At 39.5% G+C, this 24,894-nt stretch overlaps 1 long non-coding RNA gene across 1 annotated transcript; it reads left to right on the top strand.

Moving 5' to 3' along the window:
* The first annotated feature begins 353 nt into the window (after positions 1 to 353).
* LOC115415932 (uncharacterized) lies at positions 354 to 24,894 on the top strand. Its single transcript, XR_003934890.1, has 2 exons — positions 354 to 568; positions 24,469 to 24,894. It is a non-coding gene; the product is annotated as an uncharacterized LOC115415932 (long non-coding RNA).

Below are 24,894 nucleotides of genomic sequence, written 5' to 3'. Positions count from 1 at the left end.
CTTCTGCATCTGCTTTTAGTAAAAGGGCGGGTCACAGAGACGACGCTGACCAATCAGTGGTCTGCAGTGTTTACACGTCATCTGGTCCCCAGTCCTGGAACCTCAGCGGAGGTGATACGAAAAAACTAGTACCAGGTACCAGATTCCAGGTTCTTTTTCAGAATAGATTCGCAAAAAGGCCAAGTCAAGTTGAGCCTGTTCCACGTAGTGGAAATGTGGCATTATACTGTATGTCTTGTAGTACAAACCTAATAGAAAACCCTTTAGCATTTGTAAATCCTATCTGTCACTGTGTCGTTCTAATCTCAGACCACACACACATTTGTACTGTACACACATTAGCTTAGTGTTGAATTGTGCTGCTAATTCTAAATGGAACATGCCCTCTGATGGTGTCCTGGCTCTGTGGCCTTGTGCTTCCCTTTGTTTTTCAGGAGAAGACCAGTGCTCTGTCTCTCAGTAACGTGGCTGGAGTCTTCTACATCCTGGTTGGAGGTCTGGGTCTGGCCATGATGGTAGCGCTGGTGGAGTTCTGCTACAAAAGTCGTGCAGAGGCAAAAAAATGAAGGTATGATGAGTTCACTGTCTGTCTTCAATAATGGGTGTATTTTAAATTACATGAAAACAGAAATTATTCCGACTAAATGTTTCCCTCAGATTTCCCACAGTCACTGGTAGCTTTTCCATTGACTCTCAAATTGTGCAGAAAAATATGTAGAATGGAAAAACAACCAGTTTCTCCAAAACTCTTTATTCAATGAAAACTTTTTGCACTTGCAAGAGGTGGGTTTTTTTTTTTTTGGACGTAGCAACATTGGTCTATGACGCAAAACTGTAACGGAAAGACCTTTGAGTCCAACTAGAGTCACATGACCAAAACAAACAGATGTGGATGGATGTTAGAACAAGAGAAAAGAAGTTTTACCCAAATATGTGTGTGTGTGGACACAGCAGGAAAGCACAGAAGAATTTAGAATTTAGGAGGATAGAGGAGGAAGCACCATTCAGGATTCAAACCAACACAGATTTATGGAAGAACTGACACTGACATCTACCGCAACTAAAGAAACTAAAGGACCCGCACCGACATCTACCACAACTGAAGAAACTAAAGGACCCACACCGACATCTACCACAACTAAAGAAACTAAAGGACCCGCACCGACATCTACCACAACTAAACAAACTAAAGGACTGACACTGGCATCTACCACAACCTAAAGAAACTAAAGGACCCACACTGACATCTACCACAACTAAGAAACTAAAGGACCCACACCGACATCTACCACAACTAAAGAAACTAAGGACCCACACTGACATCTACCACTAAAGAAACTAAAGGACCCACACCGACATCTACCACAACTAACAAACTAAAGGACCCACACTGACATCTACCGCAACTAAAGATACTAAAGAACCCACACTGACATCTACCACAACTAAAGAAACTAAAGGACCCACACTGACATCTACCACAAGAAACTCATAAGCACAGCAGGGATTCAGTCAACAGTTTATGCTTAATTAACTCTTCTTTTTTTTTTTTTTTTTTTTTTTGCTTGAATCAATTTTTTTTGTTTTTTGCTTAATTCAACATTTATTTGCTTAATTGTGGACTGAGCCAAGAGCAGGTCCACTGAACTTTACTTTTTTACTTTTACTTTTGTAACTTTTTTTTAGAATAACAATGTTAGTAATAAGATGAAAATTTGTAACAATTTCAGTGGCTGCAGTGAGCCTGTTTCCATTGAACACCTCAGAACATTTAAGTGCAATCTGTACAAACTGTTCAAAAACACAAACATTGCACAATTGTCTTTTCCAGTCCAGTCCTTGTCCATTCTCCAAACCTAAACTCTTCGTCTATTTTAGTGACAGATCACCATGGTAACAGATTGGTTTGTTGTATGTCCCTAAAATGAGTCAGGGTGCTCCGACCATCAAACATTAGTTCCACCTGCTACATGTTGTTTTAAATTGAAAGAGAAAAAACCACACAGGAGAGATCCCATGCCCCCCCCAAGGGGCCTGCCCCACAGTTTGAGAAACACTGCTCTAAACAGATGTTCTAACTTTGTTTGGACAGAATTCTACATGTGGTCAGCAGCTGAGCCGACATCTGTTTACCCTGTAGACCACAGACCACCACACTAATGACATCTGTTTACCACTGTAGACCACAGACCACACCGCACTAAGACATCTGTTTACCACTATAGACCACAAACCCCCGCACTAATGACATCTGTTTACCACTATAGACCACAGACCACCGCACTAATGACATCTGTTTACCACTATACCACAAACCACCGCACTAATGACATCTGTTTACCACTATAGACCACAGACCACCGCACTAATGACATCTGTTTACCACTATAGACCACAAACCACCACACTAATGACATCTGTTTACCACTATAGACCGCAAACCACCACACTAAGACATCTGTTTACCACTATAGACCACAAACCACCACACTAATGACATCTGTTTACCACTATAGACCCACAACCACCGCACTAATGACATCTGTTTTACCACTATAGACCACAAACCACCGCACTAATGACATCTGTTTACCACTATAGACCACAGACCACCGCACTAATGACATCTGTTTACCACTATAGACCACAAACCACCACACTAATGACATCTGTTTTACCACTAGACCGCAAACCACCACACTAATGACATCTGTTTACCACTATAGACCACAAACCACCACACTAATGACATCTGTTTACCACTATAGACCACAGACCACCGCACTATGACATCTGTTTACCACTATAGACCACAGACCACCGCACTAATGACATCTGTTTACCACTATAGACCACCACCACCACCTAATGACATCTGTTTACCACTATAGACCACAAACCACCGCACTAATGACATCTGTTTACCACTATAGACCACAAACCACCACACTAATGACATCTGTTTACCACTATAGACCCAACCACCGCACTAATGACATCTGTTTACCACTATATAGACCACCACCACCACCTAATGACATCTGTTTACCACTATAGACCACAAACCACCACCATGACATCTGTTTACCACTATAGACCACCACCACCACACTAATGACATCTGTTTACCACTATAGACCGCAGACCACCGCACTAATGACATCTGTTTACCACTATAGACCACAAACCACCACACTAATGACATCTGTTTACCACTGTAGACCACCACCACCACACTAATGACATCTGTTTACCACTATAGACCACAAACCACCGCACTAATGACATCTGTTTACCACTATAGACCACAGACCACCGCTCTAATGACATCTGTTTTACCACTATACCACAGACCACTGCACTAATGACATCTGTTTACCACTATAGACCACCCCCACCACACTAATGACATCTGTTTACCACTATAGACCACAAACCACCCACTAATGACATCTGTTTACCACTATAGACCACAGACCACCGCACTAATGACATCTGTTTACCACTATAGACCACCACCACCACACTAATGACATCTGTTTACCACTATAGACCACAAACCACCACACTAATGACATCTGTTTACCACTATAGACCACCACCACCACACTAATGACATCTGTTTACCACTATAGACCACAAACCACCGCACTAATGACATCTGTTTACCACTATAGACCGCAGACCACCACACCAATGACATCTAGAACAGTCACATGCTTCAGTAGTTTGTGTTTCAGTTAATCCGTCCGTTTGTGTGTTTCTTTGCTCACTGCTGCTCTGTTTGACTGTGTTTACCTCCATCTGACCAATGAGTGAACTGATTATGGGAAATTTATCGACCCCTGGTTTAGAGGGTGGTCCTTGAAAACTACCTTGAAGGTCAAACAGCCCCAGTAAACCGTCGTTTGTAATAACAGGACTTTAGTTTTGGTAATAACAGGACTTTATTTCTGTGCTTAAGGGGCAGCCCAGACCTGGTCTGTAATAACAGGACTTTATTTCTGTGCTTAAGGGGCAGCCCACCTTGTCGTCCCCCCAGCACACAGGGAACTACACCACTGTCGTCTTCTCCTCAACATGCCCCCACCTTCAACCTGCTGTCCCCCAGCCACCAGCCAAACTACGCCACCTATAAAGAGGATCAACGTTTACGGCATTGAGAGTGTCAAGATCTAACTCGGGTAGAGAGTGATGATTGATGCCTAACCTTTGTCATGTCACAGTCATAGACGGTGTTTACATCAGCCATAAGCGTGGACGCTGCATTCATGTTACTATGGTAACCACAGGACAAGGTCCGGTCAAACAGCGACCGTTTGATGTGGACGGAAGGACAGTCAGGTGACATCTGCCAGATGAACTGAGGAGAAAACACTGGGTTCATTTAAATGAACAGTTATTATAGCTGACTCTGAGACCAACTGTCCAACTGAGACCCACATGGACCCCGTCTGTGGACCCCCAATCTGTAGACCCCAGTCTGTGGACCCCAGTCTGTAGACCCCATCTGTGGACCCCAGTCTGTAGACCCCAGTCTGTAGACCCCAGTCTGTGGACCCCCAATCTTAGACCCCAGTCTGTGGACCCCAGTCCTGTGGACCCCCAATCTGTAGACCCCAGTCTGTGGACCCCAGTCTGTGGACCCCAGTCTGTAACCCCAGTCTGTGGACCCATCTGTAGACCCCAGTCTGTACACCCCAGTCTGTGGACCCCAGTCTGTGGACCCCAATCTGTGGACCCCAATCTTGTAGACCCCAGTCTGTGGGACCCCAGTCTGTAGACCCCAGTCTGTGGACCCCATCTGTAACCCCAGTCTGTGGACCCCAGTCTGTACCCCAGTCTGTACACCCCAGTCTGTGGACCCCATCTGTAGACCCCGTCTGTGGACCCCAGTCCGTTGTTCTGTTGATCCAGGTGTTTGGTTTAACAGGCTCTGGGATCCAAACTATAAGTACTAATGTCAGAACACAGTTGGATATTATGGATAGATCTCCTGTTGGTTCTCAGTGTTTGCTGTGTGTGTGTGTGATCCTCGTGAACAGGACATGTGACAGCTGCAGACATGGTGAGTCCACAGATTTCTGTCCACAGAGTTGATATAAACCTCAGTATCTGACTGGAGGTCATGGTAGATGTTTGTTCCTCAGTCAGATGGGATGACAGTAGATGGTTAGAGGTGTAAGAACAGTCGTGTTTACAGTCAGAGCAGGACAAATAGTACAGACATTTACAGGAGGAACATTTAAAATCACAGTCAGGGAGAAAAAAAAATAAAACTAGAAAGCACTCAGTGAGCGCAGACCTCCGCCAAGGCAGATCAGTGCCCCCCCCCCCCCCACCCCCCCCCCCCCACCAAAATTTAATCATTCCTTGTGTCAGTATCAACATTTCCTGAAATTTTCATCCAAATCCATAACTTTTGGAGTTATCTTGCACATACACACACACACCACACACACACAGACACACACACACACACACAGACACACACACACACACAGACACACACACACACACACCACACACAGACACACACACACAGACACACACACACACACACACACACCGACACACACACACACACACACACACACACACACAGACACACACACACACACACACACACACACAGACACACACACACAGACAAACCAACGCCAACAAAAACAGAACCTCCTTGGTGGAGGTAAAAATCCAAATCAATGTACAAACTATAAACCATCCTGGAGCCATTTTAGAAACAAAGGTAATAATTGAACCCAAACGAACCAGTGCACTGATATCTATCCCATAATATCCAACTGTGTTCTGACATTAGTCCTCATAGTTTTGGATCCCAGAGCCTGTTAGAACAAACACCTGGATTCAACACAAACACAGACTGGGGTCCATTTGTGGACGAGTTCAGTCATTATGCTATGATGCTAACGTGTGTGTGTATATATGTACACACACACATATATATATATATATATATATATATATATATATATATATATATATATATATATAATATATATATATATATATATATATATATATATATCCACACACACCACACACACACACACACACTGAATAAGAAAATTCAAAAGCAAAAATTCCTCTCACACATCCAGGACACTAAGGATAAGCAATGATTGGATCTCAAGTGGAACTGACAGCCAGCCAATCCAGTTAGATCAGGTCGGTCATGAAACGCTGAAAAAAGTCAGATACTTAATTTCAGTGCAAAAAAATTCAGTGCTAGAAATTCAGTGGCTTTCATAATTCGATCTCTGATGAGACTGATTGACTTCCATAAACTGGTTCTTGAATGCAGATCAGATCCCATCTTAGGAGCAGTTCCTGCAGAAAACAGCCCTTTTCAGTGGATCCCAGGTGGTTTTCTGTGCAGAATGGGACTCAGACTACAGTCGGACTGCTACTGTGTAGATGACAAACGTTTCTGTGAATGTTCTGGATTTGACACATGTCCAACCTGTCCTCTGTCCTTCTGCACTGCTGTGTGGACTTGTCAGGTCTGAATGTGAATGCAGTTGTGGATCTGATGCGTCCATGTGTCCAGTAAACCTGTCTATGACTGTGACCGCTCACTGACCACCTGAACACTTCGCTTTTTTTCCTCCATCTCCCTTCTTTTCTGACTCCGCCCCCAGTTCTCCTTGACCCTATCTAAGAATGGAACCATAGGAACATTTCAGATCACAGTTATTGTGACCAAAATTATCAGTTCTCATTCTTATCACAGTATTGTTGAAATTGTGCTCAAAATGTTCAAAAAGTACTGATACACACACTGAAAGAATTGAACCAAGTTGGATTTAAAAAAAAAAAGAAACTCCAAATATAATAACAGTCCCACTGTCCCTTCTGTGTCAGAAACATTCACATATTAACCCTTAGTGGTCTGAGTCTATTCTGTCTGTTTTTCAGTCCTTTTGATTTGGCCTTTATATACTATAGAAACAAATGTTTACTATACCCATGTTTGGATCTGTTTTTTCAGCACAACTTCATCTACATCATCTGTCTATTATTTTTTCACTTTAACCTACTATAAAAACATAAAAGGACAAAAAACACAAAAAAATATAAAATCTGATTTGAAAAATGTATATAATTTATTGCATAAATAACACACAGATGTTTAATGAACCTTTTCACAGACTTTAAAAGTGAATATTGGTTCAAATATTAGGTATAGAAAATTAAAACTGTAATAAATTAAACTGTTCTCAAATATTTGACATAAAAGCAGATCTGTACATACACTGTAAAAAAAAATCTGTAATTTAACAGAATTTTCACTGTTTATTTGACAGACTTGTCCTGTATTTTTCAGATACAGGAAAATATCAATGAAATGATGAAAACAGACTGTGATTTTACATGTCAAATGGGAAATAACATGAAAAAACTGGAACTGTGAAGAACCATAAAATTTAAAGTTTTTAAAAGATTTTTTTTTTCTTTTTTTCACAGAAAAATACAGTTCAAATACATTTGCAAATGTATCATAATTTCACAAATATTTCTTTTCTATTTATGAGATTAAACTGTTAACTTAAACTTTAATACTGTAAAAATAAATAAATAAATAAATAAAAGCAGATAAAATTCCTGACAGTTAACGGTAACAGAAGTATTAGTTCTGTCAGTTGAACCAGACTTGTTTGTTCATTGACAAATATCTTGTGTAATTACAGGAGGTTTCACAACAAAAATGTGGAATAAATGTATTTTTGTGAATGTATAACATGTATAAGCACTGATAAACTGTCCAAATACAGTTTTTATCAGTGGATTGGACAACTGAGTCTCACTGAAAATTTTTTATATATATATTTATAGGGAATTGGATTGTTTTAATACATGTAAATATTCTTTATTAAACATTAAAAAGTAAAAAAAAAAAAAAAAAGCAAAATCTCATGTAAAGTTCGGGCAAAAAACTGTATTTGAATTATGGAAAATTACCGTATTTTTATGAGATGGTTATTTTCTGTTATTTAACAGTATTTTGTCGGCGCCCCTGCTGCTGGAATACTACTGTATTTTTTTTTTTTTTTTTTTTTTTTAGTGTAGGTGTTTTTTCCCCTAAAAGTGCAGTAATAAAACACAGTTCTCATGAGAATTAGAATTTAAATGGTAATACTAACCGTCTGTGATTTTACTGCAGTTTATGGTTCAGTAATCGTTCCATCCCTAACCCCTTCCATCTCACTCACCCATCTTTTTTTCTCGTATTCTCCTCTCCACCACCGTTGTCTCCGCCTCCTTTCTCTCTGGCCAATCATCCTCGTTGTGTCTCCGCCTCCTTTCTCTCTGGCCAATCATCCTCTTTGACAGACTAACTCCAAAGCTCTCATTCTCATTGATCTCAGGTTGTGGTTCAGATGAACATTTGCTGTTTAAAGCCTTTGGACTTCTTCATGTGGTGCAGGTTCTGGTTCTGGTTCGTACTCCACCACTCGCTCTTCATCAGAACTGAGCGCATTCGCAGAGCTGCATGACCACCCACATTCTGCTTCTGTCATCTATCTGTTCGAAACCAGATTTGTGCTCAAACCAAATGAGTGGAGGCCTCACTGCTTTTGTAAATGACATGTCTGGTTTGTCTGGATGGGTCACATGTGCTCCGTTCTGTTCGACTGGTGTTCGACAGTAAACCAACACCACTGTGCTGATACTGAAACCACACAGACACACAGCCAACACAAGGCTCCAACACTTCTGGATTTTTCATTCTGGTTTAGTTTGATTTAGTTTGGACTTTTTTTTCTCTAATTCAATTCGTTTTCATTTGTTTTAGAGCAGGTTTGATAGTCTTTATTAGTTTTCATTTTTTTCTAAATGCTTAGTTTTAGTTTAGTTGTAGTTTAGTTTTAGTTTTAGTTTGAGTTTAGTTGTAGTTTAGTTTTAGTTTTAGTTTAGTTGTAGTTTAGTTGTAGTTTAGTTTAGTTGTAGTTTAGTTTAGCTTTAGTTTTAGTTTAGTTGTAGTTTAGTTGTAGTTTAGTTTTAGTTTTAGTTTAGTTGTAGTTTAGTTTAGCTTTAGTTTTAGTTTAGTTGTAGTTTAGTTTAGCTTTGGTTTTAGTTTTAGTTTGGTTGTAGTTTAGTTTTAGTTTTACTTTTAGTTTAGTTGTAGTTAGTTTAGTTGTAGTTTAGTTGTAGTTTAGTTTTAGTTTTAGTTTAGTTGTAGTTCAGTTTTAGTTTAGTTGTTGTTTAGTTTTAGTTGTAGTTTAGTTTAGTTTAGTTTTAGTTTAGTTTGGTTGTAGTTTAGTTTTAGTTTTAGTTTAGTTGTAGTTTAGTTTAGCTTTAGTTTTAGTTTAGTTGTAGTTTAGTTTAGCTTTGGTTTTAGTTTTAGTTTGGTTGTAGTTTAGTTTTAGTTTTACTTTTAGTTTAGTTGTAGTTTAGTTTAGTTTTAGTTTAGTTGTAGTTTAGTTTTAGTTTAGTTGTAGTTCAGTTGTAGTTCAGTTGTAGTTTAGTTGTAGTTTAGTTTAGTTTTAGTTTAGTTGTAGTTTAGTTTTGCTTTAGTTTTAGTTTAGTTGTAGTTTAGTTTAGCTTTGGTTTTAGTTTTAGTTTGGTTGTAGTTTAGTTTTAGTTTTACTTTTAGTTTAGTTGTAGTTTAGTTTAGTTTTAGTTTAGTTGTAGTTTAGTTTTAGTTTAGTTGTAGTTCAGTTGTAGTTTAGTTGTAGTTTAGTTTAGCTTTAGTTTTAGTTTAGTTGTAGTTTAGTTTAGCTTTGGTTTTAGTTTTAGTTTGGTTGTAGTTTAGTTTTAGTTTTACTTTTAGTTTAGTTGTAGTTTAGTTTAGTTGTAGTTTAGTTGTAGTTTAGTTTTAGTTTTAGTTTAGTTGTAGTTCAGTTTTAGTTTAGTTGTTGTTTAGTTTTAGTTGTAGTTTAGTTTAGTGTAGTTTTAGTTTAGTTTAGTTTTAGTTTAGTTGTATTTTAGTTTTAGTTCAGTTGTAGTTTAGTTGTAGGTTTAGTTTTAGTTTAGTTGTAGTTCAGTTGTAGTTTAGTTTTAGTTTTAGTTTAGTTGTAGTTTAGTTTAGCTTTAGTTTTAGTTTAGTTGTAGTTTAGTTTAGCTTTGGTTTTAGTTTTAGTTTGGTTGTAGTTTAGTTTTAGTTTTTTTTTAGTTTAGTTGTAGTTTAGTTTAGTTGTAGTTTAGTTGTAGTTTAGTTTTAGTTTAGTTGTAGTTCAGTTTTAGTTTAGTTGTTGTTTAGTTTTAGTTGTAGTTTAGTTTAGTTTTAGTTTAGTTTAGTTTTAGTTTAGTTGTAGTTTAGTTTTAGTTCAGTTGTAGTTTAGTTGTAGGTTTAGTTTTAGTTTAGTTGTAGTTCAGTTGTAGTTTAGTTTTAGTCCAATTGTAGTTCAGTTTTAGTTTAGCTGTAGTTTAGTTGTAGTTCAGTTGTAGTTCAGTTGTAGTTCAGTTGTAGTTTAGTTTTAGTTCAATTGTAGTTCAGTTGTAGTTCAGTTGTAGTTCAGTTGTAGTTCAGTTGTAGTTCAGTTTTAGTTTAGTTGTAGTTCAGTTGTAGTTTAGTTGTAGTTCAGTTGTAGTTCAGTTGTAGTTCAGTTCAGTTGTAGTTCAGTTGTAGTTCAGTTGTAGTTTAGTTGTAGTTCAGTTGTAGTTCAGTTGTAGTTCAGTTGTAGTTTAGTTGTAGTTCAGTTGTAGTTCAGTTGTAGTTTAGTTGTAGTTCAGTTGTAGTTCAGTTGTAGTTCAGTTGTAGTTCAGTTGTAGTTTAGTTGTAGTTCAGTTGTAGTTCAGTTGTAGTTTAGTTGTAGTTCAGTTGTAGTTCAGTTGTAGTTTAGTTGTAGTTCAGTTTTAGTTTAGTTGTAGTTCAGTTGTAGTTCAGTTGTAGTTCAGTTGTAGTTTAGTTGTAGTTCAGTTGTAGTTCAGTTGTAGTTTAGTTGTAGTTCAGTTGTAGTTTAGTTGTAGTTCAGTTGTAGTTCAGTTGTAGTTCAGTTGTAGTTTAGTTGTAGTTCAGTTGTAGTTTAGTTGTAGTTCAGTTGTAGTTCAGTTGTAGTTCAGTTGTAGTTCAGTTGTAGTTCAGTGGTCTCTTTTCTCTTCTTCTCTGTGCTCCTATTCAAATCAATCCCAGACAGGACTCTGCTGCTTTAGTCTCCATGTTTCCAGGTAGAGTGGGGACCAGAAGACGACTGGAAACCACAAGTGAACACAAGTGACGGAGCAAAAAGTGTCGTATGGAGACAGCACAGAAAACTGAGAGAGACAAAGAAATCCATTTAACATCAATCTGACATTGACAAAGACCAAAACCAAGGGAATTAGATCCAGAATATTTATCTGTTTTAGTTAGTTTAGTAAACACACAATACAGTTTCAGTTAGTTATGTTTTTTTCTTTTAATTCTAGTTTTTATTTATTTCAGTGAATGAAAAAGTGTTTTCAGTTGTAGTTGGGTCATTTGGTCAGTTTTCGGTGACGATAATAACCTTGCTTGGCTCCTGCTGGGTTTGTGGACTGGTGGCTCGGTGTGGACCAGTGGTGTCAGACTGTGATCATCTGTTTGAGGAACAGACTGGTATGTGCAGAACTTGGAGGCAGCCTCTGTTTTATCTTTTCAGCTCCTGACCAAAGCAGCACAAACACAGGAAGTTCCACAAAGTGAAATGAAACAACATGGAAATATGTTGTTGAACGTGGTCAGCGCTTCATAGACGTTAGAGCTATCCAGTACACGAAGAAAGGAATGAGCAGAGGCTAAAACAAACACTGACAAGGCCGCTAAGCTCTGCCGTGGAGATGAGGAACAACAGAGAACAGGTACAGGTGTCCCACTATAGAGGAACCACTGGAAACAGACCCAAATGAAAGGTTCCACATCCTGAGTCAGAGGCCCAGCCTGTAGCTATGAACCACAATACAGGAAAGCACGAGAAACAGACTGGATGGAATTAGAACAATAACTACTGTTCTATATGATTTACAGACCCACACTGCTGCTGAAGAACTGCTCTGTCTCTGTCAGGCAGGCAAACGACTCCGAGGAATCGAGCTACTGGGATCCGGTTCTCAAAAAGAACCGGTTCTGGATTCCCATCCCTATTCCACAGGATCAATAGTGAAATGAGCATTAAAAAACACAGAATTTAAAGAGAAATAATAATAATACATAAATAAATAAATCAATATAGTATGGAAGTAAATCTGTCTCATTAGATTTTGAATTATAAAAGCCACTGAATTTCTGGCACTGAAATTAAGTATCTGAATTTTTTCGGCGTCACATGACCAACCTAACGTAACTCGATTGGCTGGCTGTCAGTTTGACTTATGTTTATGTTTATGCATTTGGCAGACACTTTTTTCCAAAGCGACTTACGGGGAAAACCAATTAAATCATTCAATCAATCAAATTTATTTATATAGCGCCAGATCGCAGACTTGAGATCAAATCATTGCTTATCCTTGGTGTCCCAGATGTGTGATCTGATTTTTTTGCGTCTGATTTTTTTGCGTCTGAATTTTTTTTATTCTAAATTTATGAACATAGAAAAATTGAGAGACAAAAAAATCAGATACTTGATGTCAGTGCAAAAAAAAAATTCAGTTCTAGAAATTCAATGGCTTTTATAATTCAGAATCTGATGAGACAGATTTACTTCCATAACATACAAGAGGAGGACTGACTGACATGGAAACAGACTGTTGCACTGAATCTTATAGTCTTTCTCCAGTAAAGGATCCAAAGAGTGTTTCATTTGGTTATAGAAAAGGTTCTGTTGGACGTAGACAGAGGAATTCACCTGCAGGACACAGCCCGACTTTAGAATTAACATTCAAATAAAAGACAGAAAGTCAGACATGTCTGATCACATCTATATTCATGTGTACCAAGGTTATTATCGTTAACGAAAACTTACGAAATGACGAAAACTAGATTTGAAAAAACATTTTCATTAACTGAAATAAATAAAAGCTATAATTAAAAGAAAAAAAACATAACTAACAGAGGTGTTTGTGTCAGACTGCAGGTGAAGCTCCTCTTCTCCTAAAATGACTCCCATTAAATGCTCAAATCTGTTCAGTTGTTTTCATTTCATTGACTCCAAATGTGTTGGAACACGTTCATCTCTCAGACCAGTTGGTTCAGAATCAGTTTGATCCCAGATCAGTGGACTGGATGTTGTTCACTTCTCCTCCATTCCCGTGTCTGTGTTTGTTCATTCCATCTCTGCTCAGTGCATTTGTCCGTAGACGCTCAGCGTCCATGCACTTCAATGGGACTGACGGGAACTGCTGGAAAAACCACTACAAACTGGACCAGCACTGGACACATGACACCCTGTCGTCCCGCCCCCGGACGCTCGGCGTCTCCGGGGGTGAACAGAGCCGTGGGCGGAGCTCGGCTGGGCCGGACGCCGAGCTTCCGCACGTCGATCGGAGGACGGGTCCGAAGGCTGAATGCGGTTTGATTGACAGCTGTTTTCAGATGTGCTCCTTCACTGACACAGTTCAGTTTAATACCGTCACACATTCTGCTGTGGAATCACAGAAACCAAATGAACTGTTCAGTTACTGACCTGGAAGAAAACACAAGCACTGGACTAACTGGTACACTGGACTGGAGGGACACGTTTACCTGTTTTACTTGGTACGATAAGGAAACTGAGCATTTTCTGAAAAAGGAACAGAGGACGAATTTATGTTGAAATAACTAGACTTTTTTTTTAATGTAAGTGACACTGAGCTTCAACTGTCTGAAAGAGCAACAGCCACAACTGATAACTAACTGAAACTGTATTGTGTGTTTACTAAACTAACTAAAACAGATACAAATTCTGGATCAGATTCCCTTGGTTTTGGTCTTTGTCAATGTCAGATTGATGTTCAATGGATTTCTTTGTCTCTCTCAGTTTTCTGTGCTGTCTCCATACGACACTTTTTGCTCCGTCACTTGTGTTCACTTGTGGTTTCCAGTCGTCTTCTGGTCCCCACTCTACCTGGAAACATGGAGACTAAAGCAGCAGAGTCCTGTCTGGGATTGATTTGAATAGGAGCACAGAGAAGAAGAGAAAAGAGACCACTGAACTACAACTGAACTACAACTGAACTACAACTGAACTACAACTAAACTACAACTGAACTACAACTGAACTACAACTGAACTACAACTGAACTGCAACTGAACTACAACTAAACTACAACTAAAACTACAACTGAACTACAACTGAACTACAGCTAAACTACAACTGAACTACAACTAAACTACAACTGAACTGCAACTGAACTACAACTGAACTACAACTGAACTACAACTAAAACTACAACTGAACTACAACTGAACTACAGCTAAACTACAACTGAACTACAACTGAACTACAACTGAACTACAACTAAACTACAACTGAACTACAGCTGAACTACAACTGAACTAAAACTGAACTACAACTGAACTACAACTAAACTACAACTGAACTACAACTGAACTACAACTAAACTACAACTGAACTACAACTGAACTACAACTGAACTACAACTAAACTAAACTACAACTGAACTATAACTGAACTACAACTGAACTACAACTGAACTACAACTAAACTACAACTGAACTACAACTGAACTACAACTGAACTACAACTAAGCATTTAGAAAAAAATGAAAACTAATAAAAACTATCAAACCTGCTCTAAAAACGAATTAAAAAGAACTGAATTAAAGAAAAAAAGTCCAAACTAAATCAAACTAAACTAGAATGAAAAATCCAGAACTGTTAGAACTTTGATGTGTAGATGTGCTGGTAAATCAGTGGTTTCTTTCTGGTGTGTTCATCCCATCTGTGGTGAACCTTCTGAACACTAGTTCTACATCGTGGCCTGTAGGTGGAGCTGTTCTCACACAAACACAGGAGTGGGTTTCCTTAGAACTTCATAGAACAGAACATTCTGAACGCACAGACACAAACCACAGCACTGTGGTCAGCAAATGTTCTAACCAACTCAAACATTAGTTAATACAGTTCTAACATGTTCCTACGTATTCAGCTGTGTGAGGAGGGGATCAGCTGTTTGTGTGGGTTCTGCTCCAGGATCAGCTGAGACTGTGTTCAGAACCAGTAGAACAGACTGTGTTCAGAACCAGTAGAACAGATTGTGTTCAGAACCAGTAGAACAGACTGTGTTTAGAACCAGTAGAACAGACTGTGTTCAGAACAGTAGAACAGACTGTGTTCAGAACCAGTAGAACAGATTGTGTTCAGAACCAGTAGAACAGGCTGTGTTTAGAACCGTAGAACAGACTGTGTTCAGAACCAGTAGAACAGACTGTGTTTAGAACCATAGAACAGACTGTTTTCAGAACCAGTGGAACAGACTGTGTTTAGAACCGTAGAATAGACTGTGTTCAGAACCAGTGGAACAGACTGTGTTTAGAACCGTAGAACAGACTGTTTTCAGAACCAGTAGAACAGACTGTGTTCAGAACCAGTAGAACAGATTGTGTTCAGAACCAGTAGAACAGACTGTGTTTAGAACCAATAGAACAGACTGTGTTTAGAACCGTAGAACAGACTGTGTTCCAGAACCAGTAGAACAGACTGTGTTCCAGAACCAGTAGAACAGATTGTGTTCAGAACCAGTAGAACAGATTGTGTTCAAAACCAGTAGAACAGACTGTGTTTAGAACCAGTAGAACAGACTGTGTTTAGAACCGTAGAACAGACTGTTTTCAGAACCAGTGGAACAGACTGTGTTTAGAACCGTAGAACAGACTGTGTTCAGAACCAGTAGAACAGACTGTGTTTAGAACCGTAGAATAGACTGTGTTCAGAACCAGTAGAACAGGCTGTGTTTAGAACCGTAGAACAGACTGTGTTCAGAACCAGTAGAACAGACTGTGTTTAGAACCGTAGAACAGACTGTTTTCAGAACCAGTGGAACAGACTGTGTTTAGAACCGTAGAATAGACTGTGTTCAGAACCAGTGGAACAGACTGTGTTTAGAACCGTAGAACAGACTGTTTTCAGAACCAGTAGAACAGACTGTGTTCAGAACCAGTAGAACAGATTGTGTTCAGAACCAGTAGAACAGACTGTGTTTAGAACCAGTAGAACAGACTGTGTTTAGAACCGTAGAACAGACTGTGTTCCAGAACCAGTAGAACAGATTGTGTTCAGAACCAGTAGAACAGATTGTGTTCAGAACCAGTAGAACAGATTGTGTTCAAAACCAGTAGAACAGACTGTGTTTAGAACCGTAGAACAGACTGTGTTCAGAACCAGTAGAACAGACTGTGTTTAGAACCGTAGAACAGACTGTTTTCAGAACCAGTAGAACAGACTGTGTTTAGAACCGTAGAATAGACTGTGTTCAGAACCAGTAGAACAGACTGTGTTTAGAACCGTAGAACAGACTGTGTTCAGAACCAGTAGAACAGACTGTGTTTAGAACCGTAGAACAGACTGTTTTCAGAACCAGTGGAACAGACTGTGTTTAGAACCGTAGAATAGACTGTGTTCAGAACCAGTGGAACAGACTGTGTTTAGAACCGTAGAACAGACTGTTTTCAGAACCAGTAGAACAGACTGTGTTTAGAACCGTAGAACAGACTGTTTTCAGAACCAGTGGAACAGACTGTGTTCCAGAACCAGTAGAACAGACTGTGTTCAGAACCAGTAGAACAGACTGTGTTTAGAACCGTAGAACAGACTGTGTTCAGAACCAGTAGAACAGACTGTGTTCAGAACAGTAGAACAGACTGTGTTTAGAACCGTAGAACAGACTGTGTTCAGAACAGTAGAACAGACTGTGTTTAGAACCAGTAGAACAGACTGTGTTCAGAACCAGTAGAACAGACTGTTTAGAACCGTAGAATAGACTGTGTTCAGAACCAGTAGAACAGACTGTGTTCAGAACCAGTAGAACAGACTGTGTTCAGAACCAGTGGAACAGACTGTGTTTAGAACCGTAGAACAGACTGTGTTCAGAACCAGTAGAACAGACTGTGTTCAGAACCAGTGGAACAGACTGTGTTTAGAACCGTAGAACAGACTGTGTTCAGAACCAGTGGAACAGACTGTGTTTAGAACCGTAGAACAGACTGTGTTCAGAACCAGTAGAACAGACTGTGTTCAGAACCAGTAGAACAGACTGTGTTCAGAACCAGTGGAACAGACTGTGTTCAGAACCAGTGGAACAGACTGTGTTTAGAACCGTAGAACAGACTGTGTTCAGAACCAGTGGAACAGACTGTGTTCAGAACAGTAGAACAGACTGTGTTCAGAACCAGTAGAACAGACTGTGTTTAGAACCGTAGAACAGACTGTTTTCAGAACCAGTGGAACAGACTGTGTTCCAGAACCAGTAGAACAGACTGTGTTCAGAACCAGTAGAACAGACTGTGTTTAGAACCGTAGAACAGACTGTGTTCAGAACCAGTAGAACAGACTGTGTTTAGAACCGTAGAACAGACTGTGTTTAGAACCAGTAGAACAGACTGTGTTCAGAACCAGTAGAACAGACTGTTTAGAACTGTAGAATAGACTGTGTTCAGAACCAGTAGAACAGACTGTGTTCAGAACCAGTAGAACAGACTGTGTTCAGAACTGTAGAATAGACTGTGTTCAGAACCAGTAGAACAGACTGTGTTCAGAACCAGTGGAACAGACTGTGTTTAGAACCGTAGAACAGACTGTGTTCAGAACCAGTAGAACAGACTGTGTTCAGAACCAGTGGAACAGACTGTGTTTAGAACCGTAGAACAGACTGTGTTCAGAACCGTAGAACAGACTGTGTTCAGAACCAGTGGAACAGACTGTGTTTAGAACCGTAGAACAGACTGTGTTCAGAACCAGTGGAACAGACTGTGTTTAGAACCGTAGAACAGACTGTGTTCAGAACCGTAGAACAGACTGTGTTCAGAACCGTAGAACAGACTCTGTCCAGAACCAGTCTTTGTAAAGTGACCCCATCCTGACCCACAGATCCGTGTCCTTGTCCAGAACATGTTCCTCACTCACATATATCAGGTCACATTCTGACGGTGGTGGAACCGTTCTGCTCATTAATGAACTCCTTCTATGTCAGATCAGTGGTCTGCGGTGTACAAATGTCAGTAATCATTGGGGTGAGTGTGGAGCGTTCCAGCGCAGCAGGGTTAATGAGCAGCAGAAGACCAACACTGAGCAGTTCAACACTTGGAATTAGAGATGGAACCACAGGAACACTTCAGATCACAGTTACTGGGGCCAAAATGATCACAGTTATTATTATCACAGTATTGATGAAATTGTGCTGAAAATGTTCAAAAAGTACTAATACACACACTGAAAGAATTAAACTAAGATGTATTTAAAAAAAAAGAAATAAAGAAATAAAAGAAAATAAAATAATCGGCCCATGTCCCTTCTGTTGCACAAACATTCAAATATTCACCTTTAGTGGTCTGAGTCTGTTTTTACAGAAGTGTGTTGCATTCACACAAAAAATAAAATTTGTCTCCGTTTTTACAATAATTATCTCGTTAACTCAGAAAAACAGAGTTTTTTGTGTGTGTGAATGCAATAAGCTTCTGTATATTTGGTCTGTTTTTCAGTCCTTCTGATTTGGCCTTTATATAGAAACAAATGTTTACTATATCCATGTTTGGATCTGTTTTTTCAGCACAACTTCATCTACATCATCTGTCTGTTATTTTTTCACTTTAACCTACAATAAAAACACAAAAGGACAGAAAACACACAAAAAATAAAATCAAATTTGAGAAATGTATATAGTTTGTCATAAATAACACACAGATGTTTAACGAACCTTTTCACAGACTTTAAAAGTGAATATTGGTTCAAATATCAGGTATAGAAAATTAAAACTGTAATAAATTCAAACTCTACTCAAATATTTGACATTAAAGCAGATCTGTACAGAGGGTTTTTCCCCTAAAAGTGCGTTAATCAAACACAGTTATCATGAGAATTAGAATTTAAACGCTAATACTAACTGTCTGTGATTTTACTGCAGTTTATGGTTCTACCGGTAACGGTTCCGTCCCTAATTTTAATGGAAGAAGAATCTTTCGTTCGTTAGTTTCTCATTCAAAACCATTCACCTTTCATAGTCTTCCATTAACATACACTTGGTCATTCTTCTGTATTTGTACCTTATGTATTTTTTCCCATGAACATATACTTAAATGATCATATGTCCATGTCCTTTTCCATTGGTCTATACAGGGTCTGCACCCGCCCCCCCGCCCCCCCCAGGCCACGCCCCTCTCAGTCAGACTGAGTGTCTTAAACCAACCTGTTCAACATGAGTATAGCAGTAAACACAGCCAGAGCAAAGAAGCATGGGAAATCTGACATTAAATGAAGGACAGTTGGACTGGACATGGATCTGTACCAGCTACCAAAGAACAAGTGGTCCAGAACTAGGACCAGAACCAGCTGATCCACAGGGTCCAAAACTAGGGCCCAGAACCAGCTGATCCAAAGGGTCTAAAACTAGGACCCAGAACCAGCTGATCCAAAGGGTCTAAAACTAGGGCCCAGAACCAGCTGATCCAAAGGGTCTAAAACTAGGGCCCAGAACCAGCTGATCCAAAGGGTCTAAAACTAGGGCCCAGAACCAGCTGATCCAAAGGGTCCAAAACTAGGGCCCAGAACCAGCTGATCCAAAGGGTCTAAAACTAGGGCCCAGAACCAGCTGATCCAAAGGCTCCAAAACTAGGGCCCAGAACCAGCTGATCCAAAGGTCATTTCCAGTCCAGCGTGGACTGACCCCAGTGAATCTATGCAGGATCTACTGGGACTGAGCAGATTTACTGAGTCTAGTTCAGATCCAGTCCTTTATCCAACACAGATACTACTGCTGTGGACCAGCAGGGCACCACTGCATTCTGGGAAATTAGCAGATTTACACCACCTGGTTTAAATTAACACATTATTCTGATAATATTATGGCTTTATTGTCGGAATATGACGACTTTAATCTCATAAACCAATGACATTTTTTGTTAAATTATGAGGGTTTTTTATAACTATGACTTTATTCTCATAACATTGTGATTCTTTTTGTATTCGACTTTATTCTCATAAAATTCCAGGTTTTATCTCCATATTTTCTGACTTTCTTCTGGTAGTGCCCAGTGTTTTTCTTTTCTTCTGTGGTCCTAATACTCCGTCGTAGCTTTATTCTCCAGTTCCTCCGTATTTGTAAAACTAGGTTGGCCTCAGTTTCAGTTCGTTTACTAATCATGTAGGAGCACAAGGTTCACAATCACAAAATGAGACAAAAACCAGGAAAGATCTGATCATGAAACCAAGAGCTGCACTAAGAAGGACCGTTAGCCAAAACAATAGGTCATTTCAGGTCTGATTGGACCCAAAAATACAGCATCAGTGAATGTTAGCTGACCCCAAACAGGATCCACAGATCTAGGTTTGGTTTCCTGGGTTTGTGGATCCATCTCCTTCTCTTCTTTGTGTTTGGGTGTCTGTAAACGATAGCTCCCACTGCTTTAAGAACCTGAAAATACAATCAACAAACAACAGCTCTGCCCCATTTTTATTCAATATTGTTCTTCAGTTTCGACAGGATTGAAGCCAACGCTGTCACTCATCTGTCTGACACTCAGTGGGCGGAGCCACAGTGATGTCACATGCAGACCCTCTAGTCGTCCCCCTGCCGTGTTCTAATTGGACACTTGTAGAACTGTTGACTTATCCACTGTTAGACAGATTTAAACCAGGGGCCTATTTTACTGAAAACTACTTGTATCTTCTCTGTCTTCCTTCCATTAAAAACTAGTTTCCTTCCGTCAGTTTTTTTTTTTTTTTTTAGGGTGCAGCAGATACTGTAACAGAGCAGTGTTGGATGTGAAAAGACTTCAACAGTGCACAACTTAAAGAATTCAGTGTGATCATGTAATCATACCTATTATATTCTACTTCTAGGTTCAAATGTTTCAATGTGATTTAGTACTGATTATTGTTTTAAAAACACATAATGAATATGTGCATGTGATGTATTAAGTTTAATAAATAAAATACTGTAATCCATCATTTTCCAGCATACAGGAACTCAGATATCTGTAAAACATGAGGTGAGGACAAAACTCAGGCAAATGAGTTTCATCTGGGGAGGAGACAAGGTTCCAATAGTTTTGGATTTTTCATTCTAGTTTAGTTTGATTTAGTTTGGATTTTTGTTTTCTCTGATTCTGTTCTTTTTAATTCGATTTTAGAGCAAGTTTGATAGTTTTTCATTTCTTTCTGAATGCTGAGTTGTAGTTCAGTTGTAGTTTAGTTTTAGTTTAGTTGTAGTTCAGTTGTAGTTTAGCTGTAGTTTAGTTGTAGTTTAGCTGTAGTTCAGTTGTAGTTCAGTTGTAGTTTAGTTGTAGTTCAGTTGTAGTTTAGCTGTAGTTTAGTTGTAGTTTAGCTGTAGTTCAGTTGTAGTTTAGCTGTAGTTTAGTTGTAGTTTAGTTTTAGTTTAGTTGTAGTTTAGTTTTAGTTTAGTTTTAGTTTAGTTTTAGTTTAGCTGTATTTCAGTTGTAGTTCAGTTGTAGTTTAGTTTTAGTTTAGTTTTAGTTTAGTTGTAGTTTAGTTGTAGTTCAGTTGTAGTTCAGTTGTAGTTTAGTTTTAGTTTAGTTTTAGTTTAGTTGTAGTTTAGTTGTATTTCAGTTGTAGTTCAGTTGTAGTTCAGTTGTAGTTTAGTTGTAGTTTAGTTTTAGTTTAGTTTTAGTTTAGTTGTATTTCAGTTGTAGTTCAGTTGTAGTTTAGTTTTAGTTTAGTTTTAGTTTAGTTGTAGTTTAGTTGTAGTTCAGTTGTAGTTCAGTTGTAGTTTAGTTTTAGTTGTAGTTCAGTTGTAGTTCAGTTGTAGTTTAGTTGTAGTTCAGTTGTAGTTCAGTTGTAGTTCAGTTGTAGTTTAGTTGTAGTTTAGTTGTAGTTTAGTTTTAGTTTAGTTGTATTTCAGTTGTAGTTCAGTTGTAGTTTAGTTTTAGTTTAGTTTTAGTTTAGTTGTAGTTTAGTTGTAGTTCAGTTGTAGTTCAGTTGTAGTTTAGTTGTAGTTTAGTTTTAGTTTAGTTGTATTTCAGTTGTAGTTCAGTTGTAGTTTAGTTTTAGTTTAGTTTTAGTTTAGTTGTAGTTTAGTTGTAGTTCAGTTGTAGTTCAGTTGTAGTTCAGTTGTAGTTTAGTTTTAGTTTAGTTTTAGTTTAGTTGTAGTTTAGTTGTAGTTCAGTTGTATTTCAGTTGTAGTTCAGTTGTAGTTTAGTTGTAGTTTAGTTGTAGTTTAGTTGTAGTTTAGTTGTAGTTCAGTTGTAGTTCAGTTGTAGTTCAGTTGTAGTTCAGTTGTAGTTCAGTGGTCTCTTTTCTCTTCTTCTCTGTGCTCCTATTCAAATCAATCCCAGACAGGACTCTGCTGCTTTAGTCTCCATGTTTCCAGGTAGAGTGGGGACCAGAAGACGACTGGAAACCACAAGTGAACACAAGTGACGGAGCAAAAAGTGTTGTATGGAGACAGCACAGAAAACTGAGAGAGACAAAGAAATCCATTTAACATCGATCTGACATTGACAAAGACCAAAACCAAGGGAATTTGATCCAGAATTTTCATCTGTTTTAGTTAGTTTAGTAAACACACAATACAGTTTCAGTTAGTTATGGTTTTTTCTTTTAATTCTAGTTTTTATTCATGTCAGTTAACAAAAATGTTTTTTTCAATTGTAGTTTTGGTCATTTGGTTAGTTTTCGTTAACGATAATAACCTTGGGAGGAGATGACCAACTAAACCAAGTCCAGACCTATTTGTACCTGATCTCCACCAGTGTTAGCCTTGTTGTTGCACTAACACACCTAGCAGAAGCAGATGCATGGTCTGGGCGACTAGTGTGTGTCCACAGGAGTTCATGTCCACCAACAGAAAACTCAACTGACAAAACAAATATGAGCTGCAACAAGGGGATTCAGGCTTTTTCGTGGACACCGTAGGTCAGGGGTGTCAAACATGCGTCCCGGGGCCCAAATGCGTCCCACCAAAGGTTCCAGTGTGACCCCTGGGATGAATTTACAAAGTGTATAAATTCCACAGTGCAGGCTGTGGAACTCATTTTAGTGTGGGTTCAAGTAACATTCAAACATTTTCATTTATGTCGGTCAAAGTCCAAACATGGAACATCCGATCAGTGAGACAGCTGGACAGATGGACAGATGGACAGTGGATGGACAGACAGCCAAACTGTTATTTCAGAGGGCCTTAGAACACCAGACACGCCTGAAAATTCAGGAAAATACCAGTATGTTGTTGGGGTCGCTTGTATTTGCACTTGAGACCATAACCTTCATTCACCTAAACACATCCACCATCTCATCCCCCAGCAGCCCAGAGCATTCCAGCACAACTCAGCTTCAGCTGCTGTTAAATGTGAAAGCGTAGAGTCGAGGGTTGGCAAAGTTTTCCAGATGGTTCTATGTGGAAATAAAGGCATGTGGTTCCAAGGCCTGGTCTGTTTGTACTGAAGTCCACCAATACTGATGGAATCTGTGTTCTGCTGCTAGGGTCAGGGTTAGTCCAGGGTCAGGGTTAGCCCGGGGTCAGGGTTAGTCCAGGGTCAGGGTTAGCCCAGGGTCAGGGTTAGCCCAGGGTCAGGGTTAGTCCAGGGTCAGGGTTAGCCCAGGGTCAGGGTTAGCCCAGGGTCAAGGTTAGTCCAGGGTCAGGGTTAGCCCAGGGTCAAGGTTAGTCCAGGGTCAGGGTTAGTCCAGGGTCAGGGTTAGTCCAGGGTCAGGGTTAGGGGTACATGTACCTTCCTCCAGGCTTGAACAGTCCACAAAATAAAGAAATGAAGGAATGAATTCATCATATTTTATTTTTGTTCCTAAATCAGATCATTTTGGTGTTTTGATGAATTTCCAAAATTACTTAAAGGCAGATTCTACAGCTGTTCTACAAACACTACAGCTGTTCTACAGCTGTTCTACAAACACTACAGCTGTTCTACAGCTGTTCTACAAACACTACAGCTGTTCTACAGCTGTTCTACAGCTGTTCTACAAACACTACAGCTGTTCTACAGCTACAGCTGTAGAACAGCTGTTTTGTGTTTGTCTTTGGCACTGCTGACTCACCAGTCCTGTCTTCTGTTCTTCTTTCTGTTCTTTTTCTTTTGTTCTTCCTTCTGTTCTTCTTTGTCTTCTGTTCTTTCTCCTCTGTTCTTTCTCTTCTGTTCTTTCTCCTCTGTTCTTTCTCTTCTGTTCTTTCTCTTCTGTTCTTCTTTTTCTTCTGTTCTTTCTCTTCTGTTCTTCTTTTTCTTCTGTTCTTCTTTCTTTTCTGTTCTTTCTCTTCTGTTCTTTCTCTTCTGTTCTTCTTTTCTTCTGTTCTTCTTTCTCTTCTGTTCTTTCTCTTCTGTTCTTTCTCTTCTGTTCTTCTTTTTCTTCTGTTCTTCTTTCTCTTCTCTTCTTTCTCTTCTGTTCTTTCTCTTCTTTTCTTCTTTTTCTTCTGTTCTTCTTTCTTTCCTCAGATGAAGTTCACAGATGCCATGCGCTCCAAAGCCCGTCTGTCCATCACAGGATCGACCAGTGAGAACGGCCGCGTCCCCGTGGCGTACCTCCGCCCAGGATTACCCATGAGCCTCAGCATGACGGACCTGTCCTGACCACACTCCAGCCAGTGCCTTACAGCCAACTGACCACACCCCCTGTCCCCTCCCATAACCAATGGAAATGCTCGCTCCCTTTGTCACAGACCGACACCGCCCCCTCTGGGTGACCCCCGCCCCCTGTTCTACGTCCAGTCGTCTGTTGGAGGTCTGCGGAGCCGCTGGTCTGGACAGACTGGACAGACGTGGCCCCCCCCACTTGGCTGTCAGGCTTCAATCAGACCAGTCCATGAAGGATGGAAGCTGTCGACCAACCCCCAGACTCAGACTGGTCCACCACACATCCAT

The sequence above is a fragment of the Sphaeramia orbicularis genome, unplaced genomic scaffold (genome assembly GCF_902148855.1).
Source record: "Sphaeramia orbicularis unplaced genomic scaffold, fSphaOr1.1, whole genome shotgun sequence".
NCBI lineage: Eukaryota > Metazoa > Chordata > Actinopteri > Kurtiformes > Apogonidae > Sphaeramia > Sphaeramia orbicularis.
This window is presented reverse-complemented; position numbering and strand designations above follow the sequence as displayed.